Source organism: Centroberyx affinis, unplaced genomic scaffold, assembly GCF_046629955.1.
Source record: "Centroberyx affinis isolate AG114_WGS23_722 - 3 ecotype Tasmania unplaced genomic scaffold, CSIRO-AGI_Caff_v1 ptg002250l_1, whole genome shotgun sequence".
NCBI classification, from domain to species: Eukaryota; Metazoa; Chordata; class Actinopteri; order Beryciformes; family Berycidae; genus Centroberyx; species Centroberyx affinis.
The window spans coordinates 94049-103574 of NW_027280541.1; the positions used below are offsets into that span (position 1 = coordinate 94049).

General features: G+C 40.1%; 1 long non-coding RNA gene across 1 annotated transcript; it reads left to right on the plus strand.

Annotated features, from left to right (window-relative positions):
* The first annotated feature begins 1093 nt into the window (after positions 1-1093).
* On the plus strand, positions 1094-3508 carry LOC139655405 (uncharacterized). The gene is made up of 3 exons (XR_011696063.1): positions 1094-1255; positions 1458-1504; positions 3116-3508. It is a non-coding gene; the product is annotated as an uncharacterized lncRNA (long non-coding RNA).
* Positions 3509-9526: the final 6018 nt, after the last annotated feature.

The window sequence follows — 9526 nt, forward strand, 5'->3', positions numbered from 1 at the left end:
ACAATTTTATAGTTCTAAAAAAACAAGAAAAATGCACGATGATATTGAATCGCAGTTTAAATGATGATTTCAATTGTATTTTTTGTCAATATCGTTCAGCCCTATAACCATGCATAGACCATTTGGTGGATGTATTGATACAAATCACCTTGCAGCAGCATGTGTGAATACAGTTTTAACATGGGTGAACCCAGTGGGAATCAAACCAGCATCTCTGGCATTGTTAGTGCTGCACTCAGTCCAATGAACTACAGCACCATGCAAACAACACTGTGAACTCTGCTTTTAGATAAGGGAAACACCAATCAACATTATTAACAGTAATTATTTGAAAGTAAAACACAGACAACATTGACATTAAAATATAAGAGAATAATATATTCATATGTTTTCATGTCCTTCAGGCTGAGTGTCTGTCAGCTGTCAGAGAGAAGCTGTGAAGCTCTGGCCTCAGTTCTCAGCTCCCAGTCCTCTAGTCTGAGAGAGCTGGACCTGAGTAACAACGAACTGCAGGATTCAGGAGTGAAGCTGCTCTCTGCTGGACTGGGGAGTCCACACTGTAGACTGGAGACTCTCAGGTCAGGATTCCTCAACCTGGTCAACACATGACCATTTTAATCCTGCTTTACTTACAGAGTAACATCAGTGAATAGATTCCTAACCTGTGGAGGATTTTCTCTGCTCTTATGATTGTGGTAACAACCTTTCACTCTACTTTCTGTCCCCTATGAACTGTTTTCTGCTTTCTATCAGGATATTTCATTATTTCCCTCCTTGCTGTCTCTGTTGTTGAGACCTAAAATACCAAAAAGGATTTCTAAGGTTCTGCAGCAAACTGATCCAAGAACTGCCAAACTGACCAACTGACTTATCTAACATGCATCTTGTTTTAAACAGAAAGTTTACACTGAGAACTTGGCTCTCTTTTCCAGAAAACCATAAAACTGCTATGTAGAAAAGCAGGCAAAAGTAATTAACTTAACTGTCTAACTTAACTGTGCGTGTGTGTGTGTGTGTGTGTGTGTGTGTGTGTGTGTGTGTGTGTGTGTGTGTGTGTGTGTGTGTGTGTGTGTGTGTGCAGGCTGTTAGGCTGTCTGCTCACAGAGGAAGGCTGTGCTTTTCTGGCCTCAGCTCTGAGCTCCAACCCCTCCCATCTGAGAGAGCTGGACCTGAGCTACAATCATCCAGGAGCCTCAGGAGTGAAGCTGCTCTCTGCTGGACTGGAGGATCCACACTGGAGACTGGACTCTCTCAGGTATGAAGAGGCAACGTCTGCTAGAAGGCTGAGAGTCACACACATTTTCTCTGTCACACTGAGAAGATGAGGAATATTGATGAATGTCTAACAGAGTTATGGCTGATGCTGTATGGAAACTCATTCATATTGAAGGTTATTAAATGGCCATGTTTCCATCATCAAAGAGAATCTGCTGGTGTGACTTTGTTTATTCCCCCAGTGTGGACCATGGTGGGGAGCAGAGGTTGAAACCAGGTCTGAGGAAATGTAAGTGTGTATTTAGTTTGATTCATGAAAACAAAGCAACACACATTACACACACACACACTATTTAGATAGAAAGTCCATTCACACAGCAGCATGTGACGTCCATTCATTCACATCCTGCTGTGGATGAAGGTGATGACATCATGTGGGACTTTCTAAAAGTCTAACATTGATGAAAATATTAGATTTTTCCCCCCCAGATATACGGCAACATAAGAACTAGTAATGGTGACAAGAAAATTAAAATTTGCATAATTTGATTTTTTGAATGAATTAATATAATGAAAAAATGACAAAGAGGTCTTAATGTGGCTTAATGATATCATATTGAAATGAAAAACTTAAAAAGCATGTAGGAAATAGGAAACATTTAAAAAAAAACTTTAAATCATATATCATGCATCAGCAGGAGATACTGTGGTGAAATTTTGAAGCTAAAGGTAAATCAATAACATGGTCAGAAACTATCACAAGATCCCCAGTGGAAAATGAATGGAAATGAATGTGCTTAATGTGGTTTATTTACCTAAAACTGATGAAGAAGAATCTGAAATAAATAAGGGGGATTTCTTATCCTAATTATTCACTACCATCAAAAGGGAAACACTGGGTATAAACCAGAATACTTGTAATTGAATAATAATGGGGTAAATTGACCTAAAACCATTAAATATGACAGCTTAATGTGGCTTAATGACCTAAAATCTAAATTCAGGCATCAGGGGGAGACAAGGAGATACTGTGGTGAAAAGTTCAAGTTTAAAAATAAATCAGTAACATGGTCAAAAAAACTGACAAGAAATCCAGTTGCAAATGAATGGAAATGATTGATCTTAATGTGGCTTAATGACCTAAAAGAAAGGTGGAAACGGTGGAAAGGTGGAAACCACTGGGCTGGAACCAGAAACACTGCTCTGTCACATTAAGGCCTTCTGGCCTAAAGTCATGATTTGATTTTTACATTTTTTTTTTTTTTTTTGTCATTTCATTGACTTGTGCTTCTTCTCATAGCAAGGTATTATGACCAAGGACACTTCAAATACATTTAATTTCATCCCACCTTACTTTTAGGTCATTAAGCCACAATAAACTGTCATATTTAATGGTTTATGTCAATTTACCACATTATTATTTAAATACAAGTATTCTGCTTTATACCCAGTGTTTTCCTTTTGATGGTAGTGAATAATTAGGATGAGGTGTTGGTGCTGTTAAATTAGTTGTGAAATATTTATCTTTTTAATTATGTGTATGCATGTATGTCTGTGTGTGTGTGTGTGTGTGTGTGTGTGTGTGTGTGTGTGTGTGTGTGTGTGTATAAATGTATAATGTATCTATATTATGATTACTGTTATGTATTTATTTATTATTTTTGAATTAATTCCTGTTATCATTAGTCTCTTTTCATCATATTTTCCTAATTGTTAAACCTCATGTAAGCCCCAGCAGAGGTTGGCTGCCTTTTCTTGTAATTTAAATCAATAAATGAATATAAAGTATTCACAAAAATTAAACGATTAACAGTGAAGTTATTAATAAAATAACAGTAACACAACAACAGGTGTATTGGATGATAATCTGCTGCTGTATTGAGTCTTGTTCTCTCATCAGATGCCTGTGAACTCACACTGGACCCAAACACAGCACACAGAGACCTCTTCCTGTCTGAAGACAACAGAAAGGTGACGAAGGTGAGAGAGGAGCAGCCATATCCTGATCACCCAGAGAGATTTGACTTCTGGCCTCAGCTACTGTGTAGAAATGGTCTGACTGGTCGCTGTTACTAGGAGGTCGAGAGGAAAGGAAGTGTTCATATAGGAGTGACTTACAGAGGAATCAGAAGGAGAGGAGAGGGTGAAGACTGTCTGCTTGGAAGACTGAAAAGTCCTGGAGTCTGTATTGCTTTGGTAACAGTTACTCTGTCTGTCACAATAACAGATTAACAGACATACCTCCCCTCTCCTCCTCTGACTCTGACTCTGACTCTGACAGAGTAGCAGTGTATCTGGACTGGTCTGCTGGCTCTCTGTCCTTCTACACAGTTTCTTCTGACACACTGATCCACATCCACACCTTCCACTCCACATTCACTGAACCACTCTATCCTGGGTTCTGGGTCTGGTCTGGGTCTGGGTCTGGTTCCTCAGTGTCTCTTGTCAGATAGAGGAGGGAGAGAGAAACACTCACACTGCTGACCAAAGACAGCTGCTGAAATGATAGTTCACTCTGTACAGGATCACACACACACACACACACACACACACACTTCCATGTTAATGTAAGCATATAAACGTTTGTATATTCATATACATGTATGAGTCATTTTACTGTAAAGAACACATGAATCAATCACTGTCAGCAGAATGTTTTCTATATTCAGGGAAACTGAACAGGGTTTTAACACGACTCAGGTACTGGAACATGAATGTTTTATTTGGAAAATTAAATGAATGAAATATGAAACCAGACAGAATCAAGTTGTTGTTTATGATGACAGGTTAAAATATCTTTCTTTTGGGTCTTTGTTATATTTGGTATTTTATGAATTAAAGGTTAAACATTGTTTTATCTTCTTTTCAAACAAGTTTTGTTATAATTGTTTTATTTTAAAATATATGTCCCTATAATACACCAATTACTATTCCAAATTGATTGAAACAAGATTTCAGAGACTCAACTTCACACGTTTATGCTAAACATGTAGAACTAAGAAGAAAAAAACACACTATGGAAGTATGGAAGTTCTTAAAATTATTTTTCCTCACACAAGTACAAAAACAGAAATACTGATAGTCAGCGGACACACACACACACACACTGGTGTGTGTTTACTAGCAAGCGAGCCCCACCTGCTACATGAGTATTCAAAGGGGAGGGGCTAACAGATGGGCTTATCTTCTGAAAACAGACACACACACACACACACAGCAGACTGAGGTGACACAGTCCAAAGAATGAACTGAAATTTGAATGTGTTTTATTATTATTTTTTATTATTAACATCTAATTGAAATAATTAAACTACATTAATTTGTTTCAGACAAGTTTATATTCAACCAAACTGGTTGTATTAAGTATTAATATTATTATTATATATCATTACAATAATCATATTATTCATATTTAACTTCAAAAATAAAATGGTTTATCTGCATAAAATCAACTTTGGAGTGCAGATCAACAATATTACAAACACCAAGGAGGTCAAAAGTCACAGCAGCCTGACAGGAGATGGAACAGCATAGAGTGATGATGATGAAGACAGAGAGAGAAAGAGAGAGGGATAGAGAGAGATAGGGAGAGAGAGAGAGAGAGAGAGAGAGAGAGAAGTGAATTTAAAAGGCTCATTTATTGACCTCTTCATCTTACCAAACCATACAGAAACTAGTGCATAAGTCAGGGTAAGCAGCATTTAGATTTCAACAAAAGATTTGAAGATAATAAAAAGATAATAGATTAGAACAAAAACACAACCTAAAAACACAGGGACAGGAGACAAACAAACAAACAAACAAACAAACAAAAAACACCTTAGACACAAACCAGAAACATCGCCGTCCACTCAAAGTTATACCTGAACAAAAAACAAAAAACGTTCCATGTGATCAGAAGGTTAAAATCCAACCCCCATCCTCCCCCACCACACACAGAACTTCCCCCACTGCCCATATGAGGCTGAAAGGCTCCAGATTGCCTCTGTCCTGTAGGCTGCTGCAGCCTGCGGCGAGCCTCCACCCGTCCTCCACAGTAGAGGTCTTCACGGGTCCAAAGTGACGGACCCGAACCCTAATGGACCCGGAAATTCGTTCCGAGATCCGATTGGACCCGATAATTTAGAAAAATATATATATACCAACCACTTTTTCCCGAGATATTACAGACCGGACCCAGTGCCTGTCCGAGAGAAGAGAGACCCGAGACCTGTCAATTTTATGGACCCGACAAATCCGGTAATTAAAATTGCTGCTAAAAATGCCGTTCTACTGATAAAAACATTTATCATGTCGGATACAACATATGGTGTGCCTAATAAAAGGAGATCAAAATAACAGAAAGACTTGCCAAGTTGTGCCGTTCTACAGTTTGTCCAGTAGATGGCAGTGAGACTCCATAATGAATCAAGGAAAGTGACAAGGAAATTAAATGGATGATTAAAACAATAGTTTATAGCTTATTTTTCACTTCAGTGAAGAAGGTTTCCATCTTGGGCCTTTCCTCCGCTCCGACTCGCTGCCGCTGCTCAACGTTTTTTTCACCTTATTTTCGCTCTTGTAATCTGATCCTAGGTCAGCCTGATCATCACGCAAGTTACACAGCGCTTCCACCCGAACCATTACGGGTCCCGGGTCAGGTCTCGGATTCTAGGGTGCGTACTCCTCCTGGCTCTAGTATTTTGGACCAAAAACAAATGTCTCCGAAGAAAACTCCTCCCCAGACCCCCAAACCACCTCCTCAAACAGATCCACCAACCTAGAACACTGAATAAATAAATGTGCTAAAGTCTCAGCCTGGGAACAAAAGACAAGCCTCCTGTGACAAGGATCCAGGTTGCTTTGTGTCTGTTGGTTCTATCCCATGTATTATCACTGGAGGTCAGCTGTCAGTTCTGCAACAGGCCGGCTTGTACAGGGACCTGCAGCCTTTTGTCTTTTTTTTTTCTACAAAATGGAACAAACACCAAATTGAGACTCTGCATGCAGAGTTCCGCATCAAACGTAAATCACCAAATAATGCATGCAGAGCAGAATTAGGATGATACCCACTAATTATCAAAATCCAAAAGAGAGCATTTCAATTTTATAATCACCTAAAAGAAAGTGACCCTGACACGCTCCATAACAAAGCCCTCACCTGCAGAGAGACTCTAGAGACCCCCCTCAGCCAGCTGGTCCTGGGACTCTGTTCACAAACACAAGCAGAGCCACCAGACAGAAACCCCATTAGACTAAACCAAATTATAAGAAAACAAAAATAAAACTATTTGACACATTGGAAAGAATCAACCAAAAACCAGCACAAATTGGAATGCTATTTGGCCCTAAACAGAGAATACACAGTGGCAGAATACCTGACTGTGACTGATCCAAAACTAAGGAAATCCTTGACTCTGTCAAAATTAACAAACAACACAACAAGACAAACAGATCTGTTCCATATTAAAATCAGATAAATAAAAAGAGAGCCTGAGAGCTTCACCTGCCCCTCACTCACCTGTACAGGCTCCACGCAACCAACACCCGAGTGAGGCCCAGTCCTCCCTCCTCCACTGGCAGGTATAAGGCAGGGCACGTTTCCAATGTTGTCCTGACCAAAAGAAATTAACTATGATCCGCTGGACTTCCTGCATTAGGCCCCTTGGTGGAGGTAAGACAACAAGTCTATGCCACAGCATCGAGGCGACCAAACTGTTTGCAACCACAACCCGTCCTCTGTATGACAACTGGGGTAGCAACCATTTCCATTTAGACTACTTAGCACACATCTTCTCCATCACACCCTCCGCATTTTGTTTCTGAAACTCTTCTGTGCCTAAGTAGACCCCTAAAACTTTTAGCCCTCTTGTCCCCTACTGGAGACCTCCAGACAGACTGGGCGCTGCCCCTTCTCTCCACTGCCCCATCTGATGAAGCCTTTTCGTATAAACTAAGATTGTCCTTAATGGCCTGTACATCCCTCTGATTCCTGATAAAGATGTTAACATCATCTGCGTATGTTGAAACAATTAAGGAATGATGTGACCCAGGTAAAGAAAGCCCAGTGAGCCATCTTCTCAACCTGCACAGCAGGGGTTCGATGGTGAGACTATAAAGTTGACCAGAAATTGGACAACCTTGCCTTATCCCCCTCAGTATAGGGATTGGCCGGCTCAGTCCTCCCCCTATCTTCACCATACACTTAGCCCCACTGTACAACAACCAGCCAGGACAAAAAACCTTCCCCAAAACCAAAAGCCCTAAGAGTTGAAAACAGAAAACCATGGTCCACTCTGTCAAAAGCTTTCTCTTGATCTAGAGATAGAATACCAGCATCCAATTTATGGAAAACACACATATCCAATACATCCTGAATAATAAAAGGTTGTCCATAATTGACCTATCTGGCACACAATATGTTTGGTCCATGTGCACAAGAATTTCTAGATAGTCTCTTAGCCTGTTGGATAGTGCTCTGGAAAGCACCTTATAGTCAGTACATAAGAGGGCCACTGGCCTCCAGTTCTTTTAGAGGACCAAGTCTCCTTTTTAGGTAGCAAAGAAAGAACTGTCCTCTGATTGTTACAGAATAGATTTTAAAGTGCTGCTACTAGTCTACAAATCACTGAATGGTCTGGCCCCAGAATACATCTCTGATATGCTTAAGGAATATAAACCGAGTAGGGCTCTTAGATCCATGGACTCAGGTCAGCTAGTAGAGCCCAGAGCCCAAACTAAACATGGTGAAGCAGCATTTAGCTGTTATGCTGCAGGCAACTGGAACAAACTGCCAGAATCTTAGATGTGCCCCAAATGTAGCAATTTTTACATCCAGGTTAAAAACATTTCTCTTTTCATGTGCCTACGATTGAGGGATAGTATGTACTTTGTATTTTCTTTTTATTACTTATCTTTTAATTATATTACTCTCTTTTTAACTACTATTTTATGTACTTTGTACTTTCTTTTAATTATATATGGATGTTCCTTTTGCTTTTATGTATGTAAAGCACACTGAATTGCCCCTGTGTACAAAATGTGCTATATAAATAAACTTGCTTGCTTGCTTGATATGAGACAGGCAGTTCTCCTTCACTGAAGTATTCCTTCAGTACCTTGTGTAAATCAGGTGCAATACTGCCCCAGAAAACATTGTAAAAATCAGCAGATAATCCATCAATCCCTGGCGCCCGTGCTGAGGCCATCTGAACAGCTGTAGTCAGCTCCTCCAGACTAAGGTCGCGGTCCGAGACAGCTTTCTCATCGGAGCTCAGCTGTGGAAGCCCCTCAAGGAGCTCCACAACACACTCAGTATTGCATTCTTCTGCCCCAAAGATGGCAGTATAAAAATCCACAGCACAGCTCCTCATCTCAACTGGATCTGTTGTCAGTCTGCCATTAGGAAGCTTAAGAAACATCATTTGCTTCCTCTTTGCCGCAGTTTTCTCCAAGTTAAACAAGAAAGCGCTCGGGGCATCCATACATTTCAATTTTATGAAGCGTGACCTGACAAGGACTCCCTTCACCCACCCAGGGAAGTCTCTTCTCTTGCAGCAGGTTACCAGTAGCAGAGTCTGAATGGGCATGCAAAGCACACTCAATGTTCCTTATACTGTTCTCTAGCTCCTGGATCGCTGTCTTGGTCCACACATACACACAATAATAACAAAAATTCCATAACATTTACAGTGTTTGAATCCTAGCAGTAAAGAAGGCAATAGTTAAACTAAACAGATGCAAAAGAGATTTAATAAAAACGTCCATGGCACTATGTTCACAACACATAAATTAAGTTAAAAAATTAAAAATAAGTTATGAATAGTGTAGCAGTTAAATATTATTTCTGAGGTAATCTCTCTTTTTCTGAATTCAGTTAAATTAAATTAAATTCAACAAAACAGTAAAGTACATCATATAATTTACAGTGTCATCTACAGCCACAGCCAAGTATACTCTCTCTCTCTCTCTCACTCACTCTCTCGCTCTCTCTCTCTCTCTCTCTCTCTCTCTCTCTCTCAAGGTTAAGCGACATTAAAGGTACGGGGGTGGGCGGGGATTGGCGCTCGTGCCGCCTGCTCTCCGCTGATAGAGACAGACTGACAGCGCGAGGACGTTCCGCAGTTCAGTTTGACAACCAACGGACAGGAATATTAAAAACAACTTGACTTTATTCCTGCTTCCTTTAACAAACAGAAGACAAACAGAAGAATAATACTTTTTTTTTTTACATTTTCCTTGTGTGATTTTTAAAAGCCGGATAGTTTCTCTCTTCTGGAGCGACGCTTGGATCATTTCTCCGTCCGCCGGGTGCATCGATCTGCTTTACTTT